Here is a 21,537-nt window from a genome sequence, read left to right on the forward strand (position 1 = left end):
TCCTTTTAAGATAGTTAGAGAAGAAGTTTGGTCTAGGATATCTGCTTTGCTGTTAAATGAAGATTTATTTTGTGCGATATTCGAATCCTCGTAACCGTTGATGCTTGAGGGGTCGTCGAGTTCTCTTTTTTGTTGTTGGGCGGGGCTTTCTCCCTGCTTGTCTTGAGAGTTGTTTATTTCTTGCCCGATTTCTTGTGATTCAGAGTTTGCTCTAGAGTATTCCTCTTTGATGACAGTGTAGTGTTTTTTTTGTGCTCCTTTCCACCATGTAGATTTGTGGTGGTTTTTTCTAGCAGAATTTTTCTGGGAGGCTTTTGGGCAATTTTTGGCTAGATGGCTTGTCTCAAAGCAGGATCGACATCTGAAGAGGACACTTTCATAATCGAGTTTCTGGTTTCACACATAGTCTTTACTTGTTAGGTTTATTTCAACTGGGAATCCAGCGCTGAAGTCCATTTCCACATAGATGCGTGCATAGGTGGTTCTGGCATATTCCTCTATTTCTGGGCACCTGCAGTAAAATTTCCCAATTGCATTTCCAATGGCTTTTAAAGAGGAGAGATTCCAGAGATGCAAGGGTAGGCTTGGCAATCTCACCCAAACTGGTGCTGAGGTTATGACCGTTGTTGAGGGATCAAATGATGGGTTCCATGGCTTCATGAATAGGCCTGAGTTTTCCCAAAACCAAGGGCCGGAATCTAGAATACATTGTCTGCTTTTAGGATTTTCAAAATATACTACAAAAAAACCCTAGCACTGGGGTAGATATTAATTTCATCAGAAATGACAGGCTTCCATACCTCCGAGATCCAATTGTGGAGAGCTGTTAGCCGCGGCCAAAAACCATTGAACCGACAGATTATGGCACTTTCAAAAAACTTCAAAGCCTCATCGAGTGAAGCCTGGACCACCTGGATAGTGGAAGCTGGGGCTTCACTGACGATATGGGCAGGAGCTTGCCCTCCAGAAGCGGACAGAACTGAGCCAGCAACGATTTTCGCGAAGCTGGGAGCCATAATTTACTTGCCCGTAGAACCCAACCGCAAAAAAATATGGCAGAAGATTAGATCTAGATCTAGCTGTAGAAGATTGAACAGGTGGTTTGTCTATGAAATTGGTTGTTGCCTTTGATAACCCCACAACGTGAGACAGCGGAAGCCGAGACCCAGACACAGAGAAATAAAGCAGAAGATTAGATCTAGATCTAGCCGCAGAAGATTAGATCTAGAACCCAGCCGCAGGATTAGATCTAGATCTAGATCTAGCCGCAGAAGATTAGATCTAGAACTTAGCTTTGATAAGAGAGGAAAAAGCATACCACTGGGCACATTGCCTTCATTCCAAATTGTAGATGTTTGATCCAAAGCAGTGCCGCTGGTTCTGTTAAAAATTGCCGCAGAGGGAAAACATAACATACGCCACAGTAAATCGAGCTTAGCCAGACCTCCCCTAAGCTCATTATATATATATGAACTTTATCTACCAAAAAAATGTTTAATTATATTTAAAAAATTAAACAAATATTCATACAAGTCATTTTACAATTTTATTATTATTTGGAGTACTGACATTAAAATATTTTATTAAATTAAGCAACCAAAAAACGCTAACTATACAGCTTGGTTAAAAATCAAAATCAAAAAATAAAATGCTAAGATAAATAAAATAGACTAAGGCTAAAACACTGTTTAGACTACAGCAATTATGAATAACAGTTTGTGATTATGGAGGTTATGAATAGTAGTTTGTGATTATGGAGGTGGATTTGTGTGTGGGATAGTGGAGTATGAGTAAAGGATGAGAGAGGATGAGGACCATGATGAACTGTGTGCAGAGTCCATCCATTGTTTGCAATTTGGGTTAAATACATTGTACGGGAGGGAGTTCATTTGGATGATTTGGATGCAATAAAGGTTGACTTCAAAAGCATTTATGCGTGCAAATGCCAGACTTTGACTTCGAAAGCATTTTTGTCGTACATGGCGTAATTTTGCTACATTATGATTTGGGTGATGAATTACATGTGTGGGAATTTAAAATGACTGTTTTTTAAATGTGTAAATTGTATTTTAAATATCAACAAAATTTAATTTTTTTAATTTTTAATTTTTTTAATTAGTTAGATATTAATAATTTAAAATATTTATAATTTAATCTGACATGAAATTAATTAAAAATGGTTGTTTGGTGTTAGTTTTTTTTTGTTTTTTTCTTCTTATTAATTTGTTCAAAATTAAATTTTAAGAAATGAGTGAATTTAATGGAATCGTCTATCGAGGCGGAAAAATTGTATGGACACTTAAAAGTGGTTGGAATCCAGGGAAAAAAATTCAAAAAATCTTGTAGATGCAGGATTTGAATCATGTTTTTGATGGGCAAAAAAAATTCAAAAAATCTTGTAGATGCAGGATTTGAATCATGTTTTTGATGGTGGAAATGGATTCAGCACCATTAAAAACTTCTAGGGCACCTAAAATTATGAAGTTTGATAGCTTTTACTTGGATTTACCAAAAAAATTTGTCAGAGTTTTTCAAAATATAGCCGGAATTTCCATAACTTTCAGGGAAAAAAACATAATTGTTAGACTACTGCGTATTTAATGGTCATTGCTTGATTTTTTTTTTTAATAAATAAATAATAGAATAAAATAAATTAATAATTATATACTCAAGTTAAATGATTTTTTTTTCACTACAATTCAAATATATATATTTTTATAACATTGCAATTATATTGTATTTTAAAATATAAAAATAAATTTAACATTAAAAAAGGCTAAATATTATTGTAAAAATTTAATCATTTAAAATTATAATTAAAAACTATTCACATTTGACATTAACTATATATATATATATATATGCACGTTTATTTTGGAAAAGAGTTTTTAGAATTTTAACCTTCGTGAAATATTTTTAGTAGTAATCACATATGAAAGGTTAAGATTTATTTCAAAAGTAGTTATGCATTTTCTACTCCTATGATTAAATTGATTAATTAAAAACTTGTCCTGACGATGAACCACACTGGTTGGTTCGAAACGCGTCGACAAATGAATTACGATGTGATTTTATCGAAAATTCTTCTCTATAACTTTGATATGGATCACAGAAGCCTAAATTTAGAAATTAAAAACTTTGTCCTATGAATAAGTGTCATACCAAATGAGCTATGGTTTTTGGGCATGTGGTATAATAGACCATAGTATTGTAACAAAGCGTTAACAATCTCCATGGTAACGTGGGGTGAATCTCCATAGTTAAAAATATTATTACTTGTTTTTGTATATACAAGTGTGTGTATTTTTAACTCATATTAATTCTTTTTATGATTAATAATAATTTAAAACCCTGGATCTGGGTGATAACGGGAGGTCTAGCGTGACTCCCTGGAACCAGCAATGATGGTCACCACATGGCATAACTACTCCAACAAGTGGCATCCATGGCTTGTAAATCAACTCGTTGGCACCTGCAGTTCTTGTACTAAGCTCTCCTACTCGCTCGCTCCTGCAATAAAAAAGACAAACACAATGGTTATTCTCTCCTCCAAGAATTTCTCTCCCCATGTCTTTCTCTCCTAGGTTCCCTCCATCTTCTCCGACTCCGGCTTTGCAACACTGCCAAGTTGCCTCCAAATGATGAATCATGACAGGGGCAGAGGTCGACGTCCTAGCAAAGGCAGGGGTTGTGGACGTCCCCACACCACCTTTGACGACACCAATGTTGCTATCAGGTTTAATTATGGTATCCCTAAATCCATATGGAGAGAGGTCCTCGCCATGGAGGAGGTTGAGACCTGCAGAGGTAGTTCGATTATCTGTACCCTTTAGAACCTTCTCGCTCGCCATCTCTAGGAAAGAGCTCAAGAGAAGTTGAAAGCCTCTTGTTGGATTGCTAAGCTCTCCACCCAAAAAGTTCTTTCTTTCTCCTCCCTCAAGTTCTTAGCCAGAGACCTCCGCGTTGAATTTCCTCCAATTGTCCTGTCCCCCTCTTCACCCATCCCTCTCCCTCGTACTCCCCTCATGTCATCTCCTCCTCTCCGACTATCACTAACACCCCTGTGCCACCCCCCGCACCCACCCATGCTCCCGTCCCTCTAGTAATGGACACCCCTCCCCCCTCTCCTCCCTGTCCCAGCCCCTATGGCTATTTCATCCTGGAGAAACTCCCGATGGACTCTAGAAACGTGTATTCCCATGACAACGCTTAGGTTAAGTGTGGCTCTAGCATGGCGACCATGCAGTTCCAATGCGAAAAATTCTAACATCGGTTTGGCTTAGTGGCAATCTTCCAACATCAGTTTTTTTGGCTTAGTTGGCGAATCCATGGCACAGAGCCTCGAGGCTCAATGATATTTTTTTGGCACCTCCTTAGTTTTGGTCAACAATTGAAAGCTATAGAGATACTAGTTTTTGCACATTATTTTGAAAATTGTTAGTTTATTTGTAAGACTCCTAAGCTCTGGTTTCCCCTTCCTGGGGCAGCGTCTTCTAGCTCATCTTTGATTTCCTCATACAAAGGAGGAGACTACTCTCATGGATGTAAACTATTTATATTTTTTCTTGTTAATATAATGTAAATATGTTTGCTTATATATATATATATATATATATATATATATATATATAAACAATTTTTTAATGATTTTTTTAATGCTGATAATATGAAATTTGTTATGAAATAAATATTTTAATAGCTATTTAACTTATATAAATACATTAATTATAATGAAATTAATGCTCATAACAATATCAATAACTAGCAAAGCATTTCCATTAGTCATTTAATCCTCTTCCCTCTAAAACCCCACATGGCTCAGTCATCAATTTGTTTAAATGCAGCAAGAAAGTCTCAATTTTGATTTTTTGCCTTAATTAAAAGTGATAAAATTCAAAATTTCACATCAGCAGACAACTTGGAGGAGTTAACTGAAGTGATATAGCACTTGTCACTCAGTTAAGAACACTCAATTCGAGTTAATGAGTTGAAGTTTAGTTTACTTGAGTTGATTCCTAAAAATAGGTGTCTAACTGAGTAAATTCAAGTTTGAGACACTTGAGTTCAGTTCTACATGATTTATTACTAATTTGTAGCAATCTGTTTTGGTTAATTTGAGTTATTGCCAGTGTAACTAGTTCTCATTGTCAGTAGAACTAGCCTAGATCCATCTTAACTCCGGATCTATCAAGCGCCGAGAGGGATCAAATCTCTCGAGGTGCAAACCTCTTTTTTGAGTGAAAAACTTGAGGAAATGTTTGCACCTCGAGAGATTTGATCCCTCTTAGCGCTTGATAGATCCAGAGTTAAGATGGATCTAGGTTGGTTTCAGTCGTGTGCGGCCAAGGAAAATCTATCGAAGATATGATTAATTTTATCAATAATATGTAAATACATCTAATATTAATATAATCATTTTAAATATGTTAAATATGTCTGAGATTATTTTAATTTTAAATTTGTTTAGTTACCTCAATTTGTTGAGATGATAAATATTGTTAATAACTTTAATGATGAAAAATGATGAAATAAAATTTTTGAATACAAAGTGACAATGTAATAGTGTTGAATGATAGAAAATATGAATAATAAGAATGTAGTCAATTACAAATAGTCTTTATTGTGATCAATCTCAATTATTTTCTTCTACTATTCTTATTGTCACCCTTATTAGTTTTGTCATCTTTTCATATTGATTATATGAAAAGCACAGTTGAAATTGTAAACCATTTAAATCTTTAACTCGAGCTATTGTAGTAAACATCATATCTTGTTTTGTCTCTTTTTCTCTCCAATATTAATAAGTTGAATTACTATAACACAAAAATCAATGTACATTGCCAATCATTTTTTATGCTTACACTGAAATCAATGCACATTGTTAATCCAATCAATTTAAAATTAATGTACCATCATACATTCAATTACATCAATTTAGAAATCAACATCTACACTGAAATCAATGCATCTAATGCAAGCAATCAAATAAGATTAGAAAACAACTTCTACATTGAAATCAATGCATCTAATGCAAACAATAAAATAAGATTAGAAATCAACATCTACACTCAAATCAATGCATCTAGTGCAAGTAAGCAAATAGGATTAGAAACCAACATCTACACTGAAATCAATGCATTTAGTGCAAGCAATCAAATAGGATTAGAAATCACCATCTACACTGAAATCAATGCATTTAGTGAAAGCAATCAAATAGGATTAGAAATCATTTACATTGAAATCAATGCATCTAGTGCAAGCAATCAAATATAATTAGAAATCAACATCTACATTGAAATCAATGCATCTAGTGCAAGCAATCAAATAGGATTAGAAATCACCATCTACACTAAAATCAATGCATTTAGTGCAAGCAATCAAATAGGATTAGAAATCATCTACATTGAAATCAATGCATCTAGTGCAAGCAATCAAATATCATTAGAAATCAACATCTACACTAAAATCAATGCATCTAGTGCAAGCAATTAAATAGGATTAGAAATCACCATCTACACTGAAATTAATGCATCTAGTGCAAGAAATCTTCTTCCCTCTCTCCCCCCTCCATCTATATCTATATCTCCCTCCATCTCTCCTTCTTTGTCTCTCTATCTCACCCCCCAAACACACACACTCTCTCACTCCATATTTATCAATATCTCTATCCCTCCCTCTCTCCATCTCTCTCTTCTTCCCTCTCTTCACCTTCCATCAATATCTCTATCTCCCTTTGTCTCTCTATATCACCCTCAAAACATACACTCTCTTTCTCCAATCTATCTATCGCTCCCTCCCTCCTCCTCTCACTCCCTCTCTCTCTCCCCATTCTCTCTGTCTCCCCTGATTCTCTCTCTTTCCTCTTGTTGTCCTCTCTCCCTCTCTCTCCATATTCCTTATCACTCCCTCTCTCTATCTCCACCTTTCTCTCTCTATGTATTTCTTCTTACCTCCCTCTCTCCCCCCCAACTTCATCTCTCTTTCCCTACCTCTCTCCACTCTCTGACATTCTCTCTCTTCCTTCCTCTCTCTCCCGCCTCTCTCTCTCTCTCTTTACCCTCAAACTCTGTTACTATATCCCTCCCTCTCTCCTTCTCTCTCCTTTTCTCCCCCCTTCTCTCCATCTCTCCTTATTTGTCTCTTTATCTCACCCCCAAACATACACACTCTCTCTCCATTTCTCCTTTGTCACTCCCTCTCTCTCTCTCTCCACTTCTCACTCTCTATGTCTTTCTTATTCCCTCCCTCTCTCACCCTCCAACTCCATTTCTCCATCCCTCCCTCTCTACTCCTCTCTTGCTCCCTCTCTCATCCTTATTCACTCTCCCTTTCTCTCCTACCTCCCTATCCCTTCCGCCATCTCTCTTTCTCTCTCTCTTTTCCCTCCAATCCTCTCTCTTCCCCCATCACTCTCCTCCTCTCTCTCATCCTTCCTCTCTCTCCCTTTCTCTTACCCCATCTCTCTCTCTCTCTCTCTCTTTTCCCTCCAATCCTCTTTATCTCTCTCTCTCTCTTTGCCCTCCAATCCTCTCTCTTCCCTCATCACTCTCCTCCTCTCTCTCATCCTTCCTCTCTCTCCCTTTCTCTCCTACCTCCCTCTCTCTTCCCCCATCACTCTCTCTCTTCCCTCCAATCCTCTTTATCTCTCTCTCTCTTTGCCCTCCAATCCTCTCTCTTCCCCCATCACACTCTCTCTCTTTCTCTCTCTCTCCAACTATGTTACTTTATCCCTCCCTCTCTCTTTCTCTCCCCCCTTCTCTCCTTCTCTCCTTCCTTGTCTCTTTATCTCACCCCTAAACATACACACTCTCTCTCCATCTCTCCCTTGTCACTCCCTATCTCTCTCTACTTCTTAATCTCTATGTCTTTATTCTTCCCTCCCTCTCTCCCATTCCAACTCCGTCTCTCTATCCCTCCTTCTCTCCTCCTCTCTCTCAAGTCCTCTCTCTCTCTCTCTCTCTCTGCGCCCTCCAATCCTCTCATTATCTCCCTCCCTCTCTCCTTCTTTCCCTCCCCTCTCCATATTTGTGTCTCCCTCTCCCTCTCTTACCCTTCTCGACCTCTCTCACTCCTCTCCCTCTCTCTCTCTCTTCATTCCTCCTCTCCCCTCTCCTTTAGTGTATCTCCATCTCTCCCTTGTGACTCCCCCCTAGCTCTCCACCTCTATCACTCTATGTCTTTGTTCTTCCCTCCCATCTATATATAGAGTTAATATATATCACGATAGGTTAATATATATTAGAATATAAAAAATTTAATAATATTAATATTATAATATTTAATATGAATATTAGATTTAATAATCATAATATTAATATTAGGGTTAATAATTTTTTTTGCATGGTATTAATAATAATTTGGCCCATAGGTTTCACCTAAATAAAACCTCTTTTTTGAGTGTTCATAAATATAAAGTGGATTATGGACTAAATATAAAAAGAGATTTATTTATATTTTTATTTATTTACCATACCTCTTTTATTTACCGTGGTATTTGGCCCATAGGCTTGGTATATAATTAGATGTTGATTTCTAATCCTATTTGATATACTTTTATTTATTTACCATACCTCTTTATACTTCTTTTATATTTATTTATTTACCATACCTCTTTTATAAATATGGTATTTGGACCATGGTATTAAAATGGTATTTGGCCCATAGACTTCACCTAAATAAAATAAAAATAAAATAAAAATAGTTTTTGTAAATATAAAGAGGTTTATGGAGTAAATATAAAAAGAGGTTTTATTTATTTACCATACCTCTAGTTTATTTATATTTTTATTTATTTACCATACCTCTGGAGTAAGTATAAAAAGAGGTTTTATTTATTTACCATACCTCCAGTTTATTTATATTTATATTTATTTACCATATCTTTTTCTAGTGTTGGTAAACCTCTTTATATTTTAAATTTATATTGTGTTTATACATAATAATAATTAGATTGATTTTTAAATAGGGCCGACATTAGATTAAAAATGTTAAATGTTAAACATTACGTGTTAAATGTTTACATGTTTATGTGAGATCTTAGGCGCAAAAAGAAATATTAAAAGATTTTGGAGTAAGATTTTCGATTCTTTGTGTTGAATTAACCTTTTCCCTTTTATTTAATAAATGACACTTATTTTAGTAAAGAGTAAAATTGTTTAAAAAGTTTACTTAATTTGGAATTTTAATGTGGTAAATTTTTTTGTTAAAGGTAAATTTATGATCCATTCAAATTCACATATATGATAACAGAACTATTAAGAGCATGAGATAATTTACTATCCATTCATATAGATAGTTATATTTTAATAATTAATTTTAGTCGATTAATAAGATTAAAAAGTTATATATAATTTAAGATTGGCCGACATTAGCTAAAATTATTTTTATTATTTTTTGAGGATGTGACATACTTACACATCGAGGTCATACTGGGACCTAAAGGAATTGTGCAAATATCAATGAGCAATTTACCTAATTAATAGGGGTTAATTCCTCATCAAACAACACGAGGAAATAGGGGCTTGGAGGATCGAAATTTTGGCTAAGTATCGGCCAAGGTCGATTAATCAGGCAGAGGGATAGACTATAGACTTACAGGGTGTGTTCAAGATTGAGCAAGCATATGTATTTCTTCTCTATTCTCGGATTAATGCAATATAGATAGGAATGGGTTTTGAGCAATTGATTTCCCCTAGATAAATCTTTGTGCATGTGTGATTTTCCTTTTGCAAGTCTAATGATTTTTTTTCTAGATCGTGAATTTACTTCCGCATATCAGTAGAGTAGCTTCTAGTCCTATGATTTAGTAAATTTCATGAGAAATTTCGAATCTAAACATTAATTTCTACATGGTACCAGAGCTAGATTTGTATTAATTTCTACATGGTATCAGAGCCAAGTTCAAAATATAGAAGAGATTTTGAAGTTTTCATTGCAGGAGGTTCGAATTTGAGGATTAGTGTTATAGGTTTTCTCCAGGACTGGGAAGACATGTTTCAATGGACTTAGGCTTGAGTATGCTTTGGAATGAACCACAAATTTTGTGGCATGGAAGATTCGAATGGAGGCAGTATTAGATGATAATGGGTTGCTAGAATACATCAAGATAGATGTAGCAAAACCACCAGCATCTGATGCCCATGATCTTTCTCAATGGAATAAGGATGCGGCTAAAGAGAGAAGGATCATATCATATGGAGTTCGGGATCACATTTTCTCAAATCTCCACGGGAAAGAGACTTCGTTTGCGATGTGGAAAACACTAACAAATTTGTTTGAAAACAAAAGTGACAATAGGAAGTTGGCACTCAAGGACAAGCTTCGAAATTTTAAAATGCAAAAGAATGAAACAATTCCGCAGTGCCTGGGCAAGTTTATACATAGTCATGATGAACTTGGCGGGGTTGGTATTACTGTCCTAGAAGAAAATCTGGTAGCTCTATCCCTCTTGCACCTTCCTAATAGCTAGCATAGTTGTAGAAATTCCTTGTAGATTCAAACTGCTAATTATAATATGCTAAAATAATAGAGTTGAATATACTCTACGAGTCAGCGGAAACAATTAAACGATCATGAAATCATGAAGCATACAAAAAAATTAATTCAATCAACACATTACACAATGATTTCTTGGGGAGATCCATAGCTAAAAATCTCTGATATCTGTATATTGCATTAGTCAAAAAAATGAGAAGATGACAATGCTTTTCTCAAGCCCGAGCAACCTTTGCACTATCTCTATCTATCTCATAGATTCCTAAACAAACCCAGGTTAATACTTAACCAATTTCCTGCTTGCCCAAGTCCTTATTTCCTTGCACTATTTCCTTGGGAATTAGCTCCCTATTTATTAGGGAAATTCCTCAATATGAATTGTGCAATCCTCATAGGCCTTCTTTGAACTGCATGCACCATCTCTACAATTTAGATGATCATACAACTGATAGTACAATGTCCCTGAACTCCAATCTAAATTGGGTCTTTCTCTGATCTGACATGCATGAGTTAATTATGAGTGAATCTTCAGTTTAATGGTTAACCACTACATGCAACATCACACTACTATACCTCCCACTAGTTCCTCCAACTGTTGGAACTATTTTAACTAACTTTAACTTAGTTAGACTGAATTAATTAATTACAACTCAGAATAAACTCAACCAGGGCTCCTATAATGTAGGAGACACTCTACACGACTCTAGTTAGACCCTCAACTCGAATTAACTGAGCCAACTAAGTCAAATTAACTTAGTTAACTAATACAAGTTAAAATTTTATTCCCAATTTAATTCAAGGACAAAATTAAATTAGGATTTTCTTGTTGCATTTTCAACACTCCCTCTCAACAAGAAATGGATTATCTGCTACCTCGATCCTGCCTCTGTGAAACTCGAATTTGCATCTTGACAATGACTTTTTCAAAATATCTACATCCTATTCCTCTGTAGGAATGTACTCTAGCAACATGATTCTCCTTTGCACACAATGGCATAGATGGTGATATCGGATATCGATATGCTTGGACTGATCATGAAAAAATTGATTCTCAGAGAGCTTGATACAACTCTAATTGTCACAGTAAATCACAGTATGATCCATCTATTGACCAAATAACCCAACAAAGATCTTCCTCATCTAGATAACTTCACAAGCTGCTTGACTAGCATCCATGTACTCTGCTTCTGCTAAACTACGTGAAACTAATCTTTGCTTCCTGTTGTACCAAGAAACTGTTGCTGACCCAATAGTGAAGATTCCCCCTGATTTGCTCTTTCTGTTAGCTAGAATCCCTAACCATTCTGTGTCTGTGAAGCCTTGAAGCTTCACTCCCTCTGTCCATTTGTACTAAATACCAAACTGAGTGGTGCCTCTAAGGTATCTCAACACATGTTTAGCTGCCTTCCAATAGATTTTGGTTGGCTTAACCATTGCTTCAATAAGTTGGTTAACTGAAAAACATATGTCTGGTTGTGTGTTCACCAAATACATAAGTGAACCCACAAGTTGCCTATAAATAGTAGCCTCCACTACTTCACTTGAAGTAGCATTTTCCTTCCTCCAATTCTCTGCTAGAGGAGTCCCCATGGATTTTCTGCTCTCCATGTGGAGCTTCTTCAGTATATTGTTGGAATACTTTCCCTGAGATACAAACAGTTCCTCATCTCCTTTCCATACTTCCATACCAAGGAAATAATGCATGAGCCCCAGGTCCTTCATCTTGAATTCTCTTGCAAGATCCTCTTTGCAAGATTTTACCAGCTTCTCATCACCTGTTAGAATTAAATCATCAACATATAATAATATAATCAACAATTTACCTTCAACCACAATATGGTAAAGGTTTTCATCTGCTTCACTTTTGATGAAGCCCAACCTGGTGAAATAGTTGTCAATCTTGGTGTACCAAGCATAGGGTGCTTGTTTCAATCCATATAATGCTCGCTTGAGTCTGCACACATGCGACTCTCTGTTGAAGGTCTCAAATCCTTCTGGATGCTCAATGTACACCTCTTCCTCAATCACACCGTTGAGGAATGTTGTCTTCACATCCATCTGATGTATCTTCCATCCCATCTGTGTTGAAAGTGCTAGAATAGATCTGATTGAAGAGTACCTTGCTACTGGAGAAAAGGTCTCCTCGTAATCAATTCCCTCCACCTAAGAGAACCCCCTAGACATGAATATGGCCTTGTGTTTCTCCACACTCCCATTTGCTACTTGCTTTACCTTATAAATCCATCTGGAACTCACCACTGACTTGTCTATTGTTCTTGGGACCACTTCCCAAACATTGTTTTTGATAATGGAGTCACACTCCTCATCAGAGCCATGTAGTTAGTGTACCGATCTGGTGACCTCCTCTGCCTACGTTGTGATGTGGGTGCTCCCACATTCTCTCTAGCATCATGTATGAATCTGTCAGCCTCTCTGGTTTTCTTCCTTCCATCTATGGAAGTCTTTGCATGAGTTGGTTCTTCCACTCTCTTCTCCTCTGCATGTGGTTGCTCCACGTCATCCTGAGGTTCTTCCTTTGGAGCTAAAATCTCCTCATCTGCATGTAATTGAAGCTCCCTCTCAAGGGAAAATCTCATGGCCTTTTCTTCATCAAACTTCACATCTCTATGAACCATTGTCATCATGTGAGATGGAAGGCACACCCAATAGTTGTGAGGTGTATTAGTGTACTCCACAAATACACCTAACTCAGTTGTTGGCTCTAGCTTTTTCTGTGCATCCTTGGTAACATGATAGTAAACTTATGAACTAAAGATCCTGAAGTGTTCCACATTTGGTTTCTTACCTAAAAAAGCTTCCTTTGATGTAATCATCCCAAGAATTCGATGAGGACTCATGTTCTGCACATATACAACTCTGTTGCATGCTTCAACCCACAAGTGCAATGGTAGGCCCTGACCATGTAACATTTCCTGTGCAGCTCCCACAATACTTTTGTTCTTCCTTTCATCCACCCCATTCTGCTATGGGTTATGGGGTGTTATTAACTCCCATCGAATGCCTTCCGATGCACAAAAGTTCTTGAATTCATTCGACACATATTCTCCACTGTTATCGCTCCTGAGAGCTTTAACTTTCCTGTCGATGTCTTTCTCCATAAGTGCTTTAAATTCACAAACTTTAATGAACATATGATCTTTCTTCTGCATGAAGAAAATCCAAAAATTACAAGAAAAATCATCTACAAATATTACATAATACATGTGCTTGGATGCGGAGGCTATTGAGAGCGGTCCACACACATTCGAGTGAACTCTTTTAAGGATCGATTGCGCTTGACTGTCTTTATCATGAAAGGTAACTTTGGTATACTTCCCCAATGTACACTCTTTACATGTGTCTCTCTGCTCTATTGTACCGCTGGGAAGTCCTGTAGAAATTTTTTGCATGATATTCAAAGCTTCGTGGTGCAAGTGACCCAATCTTGTATGCCACAAATCACCGATGTCTTGGTTCTGCACCTTCTCTACTTTTGTGCTCAAATAATCACACTCTTCTACATCCAATTTGTAGAGGTTCTTCACCCAAACCCCAATCCACTTCACTTGTCCTGAGACTATGTGATGAAGTAAAGCCTTTCCTTTGCTAAATATCACATCGTAGCCATGATCCTCCAACGTGGCAATTGAAACCAAATTATTCTTCAAACCCGGAACATACATGACATCTTTTAATGTGAGAGGAGAAATATACTCCCTCTGAAAGATAATGGTATCGATGTAGGTCACGCTATACCTCCCATCATCTCCCATTTCAATGTGCATATGGAGGTCCTTCTCCTCCAAGTCACTAAAGAATTTTTTATTACTGGTCATATGGAATGAGGCTCCACTATCCAAATACCACACACTACCAATCACCAATGTTACCATGCAAGAAATGAGGGTGAAATCCAACTCGAATTGTGAAGCAAGAGCTTCACCTTCCACTCCTCCTGAGCATTTCTTACAGATCTTATTGTGTGAAAACTTTGTGGCATAGTGTCCTAGCTCATGACAGTGAAAAAATTTAATATTTGACAAGTCCTTCTTCTTGCCGCCCTGATTGGAATCTGATTTGGAATGGGATGACTTCCCTTTCCCTTTCTTCACCTTTCCAGCTAAGGAACAATTCTCCTCATCATCATGCTTGGATGAGGATCAGTCTCTGGTGTTTCGTCAAATCTCTTCTTTCACCAAGTCGAATCATAACACATTCCCACTCTGGTAGCTTCTCCCTCCCATTTACTGAGTCTAGGTAGTTTTACCAACTCTTGGGAAGGCTTAGAAGTGCTAGGCTGACCCGATCGTCTTCAGAAACTATAACACCAACACTTCCAAGCTCATCCCAACAATGGGTGAACTTGGTCAAGTACTTTGGTATTGTGTCACCCTTCTCCATCTTGATTTTTCTGAGCTTGTCCTTGTTGAGTCCCAAACTTGCATCTTCCCTATATACCTTTTCACCCTTCTTTTCCATTTACTTGACCCACCAAGCTGTCAAATCATTGCATATTAGTTTAAAAAGAGCTTATAAAATGGTTTCCTAACTATGTTTGTGACTGTTGTTTGATTTAGATTTTTGTTCAATCAGCTGCGGAAACTTGTCACTTTCCACAGCCAACTCAAGTTTTCGCAGCCATTTTGTTGAAGACTATGTTACAGGTGTCTAATGGAGAATCCGGCCACATGGGCAAGCTGCAAATGACATGTACATGGAGCGTGTCCCCTTGGTTTAGCCGAATCACTCACAAACAGCCATGGTCAAAGACGGTCAAAGGAGTGGTCAAACCAAGAATTTTGCGGTGGCACGACTCTGTTTTGCCCACGTGAAGTTTTGCGTGGCAAGTTCCTCAATCTTTGGAGGTGTGCTAACACCTGTGGATCAATCCGTGAACCAAATCGAACAGCCACCACTTCATAGATTTATTTTTCATGATTACCATACTGCTAGATCTCAGGACGTGGAGATTTACGTGTCTGTTTGGCAGCATAGAATTTAGGAATCAGTTATAGCATATTTAGTTATAAATAATGCGTTATCATACGCTTGATAGCTAGCTTTTACATGTAATCTTGACTGTGTTTACGAGCCCACTGTGCCGTGCTCTATTTCTATGTTTTGATTGCACTTTAATATATGAGAAGACAACATTCTTAAGTCCAATTTGTGACTGAGTATTGATTGGATGAGGTTGTAGAGGGCCCCTGTACACCAAGGCTCTGTATCTACTGTATAGTTTCTTACTTGCTTTCATTATGTTACTGCTTTTATAATCATTTGGTTGTATATATTACGCTGTCCTGATATTCATACTAACTGCTGTTCATGTTTTCTTTTATGCTTTCTCATGATTGCTAGCTGATCAGTATTTTTCTTTCAGGTTCTTGTAGGCAGCCCGGGCAAATTACATAGTTTTAATTACTAAAGACATGAGATCATCTTGTCCTTTCTGCTGATTCATTTACTGAGTTTTAATTCCAGCATTGTCATTTCTTTCAGTTTTGCTTTGCTTATTTACTTTTCTGCAACTTAGATATCATATTACTCATTTGTTTATGATTTCCTTCCTATAGCCAAGTGACTCAAATAGTGAGGAATCAGAATATTACTTGATGTAGTATGATTTAGTTTACTTTCCTGCAAGTTAGTGATTAAATTACTTATGTCATTTTCAGGAATTGAAATATGAATGAGTAGTTAAATCTTAGTTTCATTTTATGCAATATCATTTTCTGCAATTTAGATATCATATTACTCAATTTGTTTATGATTACTTCCTATAGCCAGAGCGAGTCGAAAGGTGAAGGGTCAGAATATGGGTTGAAGTAGTGTGATTTAGTTTTCTTTGCTTTAAGTCTTTGAATTGCTTTGAGTTCAGTGTTTTTTTTTTTTTTTAGCAATAAGGATACTGGGCTTCATTGTCACTAGTTCACTGTTTTGGTACATTTTTATTTTCTTTTGAGAATTGATTTCATCACAGCCAGTTTGAAACCTTCTTTTTGAGAACTTTAAAGTTTGGAAAATTATTGTAGAAATCACCATTGCCATCCATACTTGACTTTCAATTCTGCCATCTCACATTAGGGAATCCACAGAAGATAAACCCAAAAACAAACCAAAAACTCAAAAATGACAAAGAACTAAGAAATTAGTTATCTTGCATATACATTGCACTTCACTTCAGCAGTTTACGACTCTCGGATTGACATTTTAAATAGCAATTTAGGACACACTAAATTGACCAAACATTTTGGCGCCGTTGTCGGGGAAGTGAAATTAGGTAGCCAATTTCTTAAAAAAAAAAAACAAGAAAATTTCAAGGAAGGACAAATTGATAACTTCTCAAAGTATGCTCTCCTCTTGCACCTAGTGTGATCTGGAGGATCAGAAAAGAGAGAGTTATTGGTTTAATAATTTCTTGAGTATGCTCTCTTCTTGCACCTAGAGTGACCTGGAAGATCAGAAAGAGAATTATTAGCCCGACTTGAAGAAAAATAATAAAAAAATGACATGCATAGAGCAAGAGATTCTAGGGGAAGGTTTTTAGCTAGAGCCAAGAGTTTGATTTTTACAACTCCATCTACTTCAAGGAATAGACAAGAGACACCTCCATCATCTCCAACTCACACTCCTAGCCTTAGGATTCCTGGAATTCAAGAGGCAGTAGTTGAATTAGGAGACTCTCCCACACCATCCACCGAATCTGAATTAGGAAAAGACCCTTTCTTTACTTCTACAGGAAAACACATTGTAATTGAAGAAGTAGAATCACCTGAAGAAGAAGAGGGAGAAATTCCTCCTCGTTCACCATTAGTAGAGGAACCAGAGGACTCTGAAGTCTTTGAGGAAACTATCATGACGAAGGAAGTAGTAAATGGATTTGGTAGAGGTAGAGGAGGAGGAGGAAACAATGGAGGAGGTAGAGGTAACAATGGGGGAAATAGGGATGGAGATAACTCATTCGGATTTCCTATAGTTGATGAGGATTCTCGAGCAACAATGAAAAACATCTTACCATCTGTCCTCCCAAACTTTCATGGGTTAAGAAATGAGGATCCTGAAACATTTCTATTTGAGTTTGAAGTCGTGTGTCGAACTTATGATTATCTAGATTCTCGAGCAACAATGAAAAACATCTCACCATCTGTCCTCCCAAACTTTCATGGGTTAAGAAATGAGGATCCTGAAACATTTCTATTTGAGTTTGAAGTCGTGTGTCGAACTTATGATTATCTGGAAGACTCTCAAAAGCTCAAATTGTTTCCTTCAACATTGAAAGGAGCTGCTTTGAAATGGCTCATGAGATTAGTCACTCAATCCATTAGGACTTGGAATGATATGAAACAAACATTTTTGGATAGATACCTGGATTATTGTATGCCCACCAATCACAAGGATGAGGTATTCAAAATGGTGCAAAGAGAAGATGAAAACTTGGAGGATTTACTTGAAATATTTCAATACAACCTGAAAAGAGAAAAAATGAATAACTTAGATGATGAAACCTTGAAAGCCCTTCTATTAAAAGCCATTAGAGATGAATGGATAGATATTTTGAACATAATGGGAAAAGGAGATATATCTCAACTTCCACTTCATGATATAGCAGAGCTATGTGTCCATCTCTCAAGGGGAAAATCTAAAACTGGAAAAGGGCCTAGAGATCCTTCTCTCATTAGAGCAAACAAATCTGCAACCGGATCAGTAAGTAGGGCTGAGATTGGCAACATGCTTGATGAATTCAAAACTGATATCTTAGGGAGTCTTAGTGAGCAACTAGACACCCTTAAAATACAAAACAAGAAGAAAGCAGACGCTAAAGCTTTGGCCATCTTTTGCCCAAAATGTAGAAAGAAACATGCTCTAAGGGAATGTCCCTTGGATTCAAAAGTTGTAGAAACATGTGTGATTTGTTCAGAAAACCATGAGACCAAGGATTGTCCTTCAATTCCTGGGCTCAAAGCTGTCTTTCAAGAAGATCCAAATTCAATTGAGTCTCTCTGTTTTGTTGCAAGGAGACCTTGGCAGGGGCAACAAAATCAAGGGTTTAACAACTTTATGAACTTTCAACCCCCTTGGAATCCTTGGCAACAACCTTGGTCCCAACCTCAAAATCCTTTTCAATCATGGGTACAAGGTATGCAAAATCCTTATGGGAGATTTGCTCAATTTTATCAATATCCTCCATCTTTTCAAAATCAACAAGCTCCACAACTTCCAAATCAAAATCCACAACTATCATTGTCATTTCCACAACAACAACAACCTTCTCAACAGAATCCAAATTCTCAACTCTTGCTTCCATTCCAACAGAAGACAAATCAACTACCTTCCCAGCCATTGCCGAACCCCAACAATAAAAACCCTCAAAATGCTTACATGGTAGAAGGACAACAATTTCCTACCTATATGATTGTTGCTCTCAATGATGTACAACTCAGATCTGGTAGAGTTTTAGATAAGCTTTCTATAGATGCTCAAGAGCAAAGCATTTCTGAGGAAGATTCTCTTGAAGCCAATAAAGGTTCTGAAGCATCTCTTCAAAACCCAAACACTCAAAAAGAAAAAGAAAAAGAGTCAACCCCCACAACTCCTATAGTTGAGCAACCTACATCTTCATCCACACCTCCTTTTCCTGAAAGATTACAAATTGACAAAGGGGTGGAAAAACAAATCTTGTTGCTTGACTATGACTTTCTAGATGAATTAAAGAATGTCTGTATCAATATTCCCTTGTTACAAGCCATTAGAGAGATTCCTATTCTAGCAAAAAAAATAAAGGAGTTGAGTCTTAAAAGACCAGGAAGGAAACCGAGAGATACAAGAAGAATCCACCTGGTAGGAAAAATTGCAGATATCATGATGGGAAAAATTACTATGCAGAAGTATGTAGATCTCGGTAGTCCAATTGTCAAAACACATATCAATGGGGTAGACATTCCAAATACTTTGATTGATTTAGGGGCTACTATCAACATTATGAGTAGACAAACTATGGAACAGCTAAAACTTCCTAATCTTCTTTTTACACCTACTTTACTGCAACTTGCAGATCGATCAATTATCAAACCAGATGGTGTATTAAAAGACATTTCGGTCTCCTTAGATTCTTGGGAATATCCAATAGATTTCATGATTTTAACTCCCAATAGTAATTTAGGAGGACACCCTCTCATCTTAAGAAGACCTTGGCTAGCCACAACTGATGCTTTTATCAGTTGTAGATCTGGGGATATGTATATTTCTGATGGTAATTCGACAAAGAAATTCAATCTGTATCCTCCAGCAAAAGCAATTACAGAAATAGGAGATAATGAGTGGGTTGATGATGAGGATACTATACAACCTGTCTTTACCATTTCTGAAATCAGTGAAGATAGTCAAATTCTGAACACATTAGAAAACTTTGAAACATCTTCAGAATATGACCACACACAATTTCAGTTAGATTCTGACATTGAGTATCTATCATCTAGACAAATGTCTCTTTTCTCTATGGAAGAGTTTGGTAGTTCCGCCATTGAGATCTTTCCAGGTAAAACATTGAATATCAACAAAAACTTGGAAAAATCACAACAGGGAGAGCTAACCAAAATCTTGCAAAAACATTCTACTGCATTTGCATGGGAATATACCGATATGAAAGGTATTGAACCTAAGACTTGCATTCATCACATCTATATCGAGGAAAACAGTAGACCAATCAGACAACCTCAGAGAAGGATGAATCCAAACCTTAGGGAGATAGTGAAAGAAGAGCTCCAAAAACTACTCAATGTCAACTTCATTTATCCAATTTCAGGTAGCCGATGGGTTTCTCCTTTGGTTATAGTACCTAAAAAGAATGGTAAATGGAGGGTATGCATTGATTACAGGGAATTGAACAAAGAAACTTTGAAGGATCACTTTCCTTTACCCTTTATCGATCAGGTATTAGATACTTTAGCAGGCAAAAAGTACTTTTCATTTTTGGATGGTTTTAGTGGCTATAATCAGATTCAGGTAGCACCTGAAGATCAAGATAAGACCACATTTACCTGTCCATGGGGAACTTTTGCTTACCGAGTACTTCCTTTTGGATTATGTAATGCACCCACAACATTTCAAAGGGCAGTACTAGGAATCTTTTTTGATCAAATCCATGATTCTGTAGAGGTTTATATGGATGATTTTACAGTTTATGGTAATTCATTTGAAGAGGCATTAGAGAATTTGGAAAAAGTCCTTATAAGGTGTAAAGAAACAAACCTTTCATTGAGTTATGAAAAATGTTTTATGATGTTTACTGAAGGTATTGTTTTAAGACATCATTTTTCAGGGGATGGAATTAAAGTTGATAGATCAAAAGTTGAAGTCATCTCCAAGTTGCCTATTCCAAATTGTCAAAAAGATGTTAAGAAGTTTTCTTGGGTTTACTGGATAATATATAAGATTTATCGAAAACTTCACCAGAATAGCATCTTCACTCTTCAAATTACTTACAAAAGACTGTGAATTCAAATGGGATCCTGATTGTCAATCTGCATTTGAAACTTTGAAAACAAGAATATCTGAAGCACCCATTTTGAGAGGGCCAAATTGGAAACTTCCTTTCCATATTTCTACAAATGCTTCAGATACAGCTCTAGGAGCTGTGTTGGGTCAAAAGGATTTAGCTCCTTATGCCATTTACTACACCAGTAAAAATTTGACTCCCACTGAGTTGAATTATACTGTGACTGAAAAAGAGTTCTTAACTGTTGTTCATGCAGTCAATAAGTTTAGACATTATATAACAGGCTATGAAACTTTTGTCCATACTGATCATTCTGCAATTAGATATCTAATGAACAAACCTGTTACTAATGGCAGAGTTACAAGATGGCTCTTACTTTTACAAGAATTCAATATTACTGTGTTGGATAGACCAAGGAAACAAAATACATTAGCTGATTTCTTGTCTAGGATCCAAAATACTAACGAAGATTCTCCTATAGAGGATAAGTTTCCAGATGAATATTTATTTGCAGTAACTACTAAGACTCCTTGGTATGCAGATAT

The sequence above is a fragment of the Pinus tabuliformis genome, chromosome 7 (assembly GCF_031772625.1).
Source record: "Pinus tabuliformis cultivar Carrire ecotype Pingquan chromosome 7, CPIR1, whole genome shotgun sequence".
In the NCBI taxonomy this organism is placed as follows: domain Eukaryota; kingdom Viridiplantae; phylum Streptophyta; class Pinopsida; order Pinales; family Pinaceae; genus Pinus; species Pinus tabuliformis.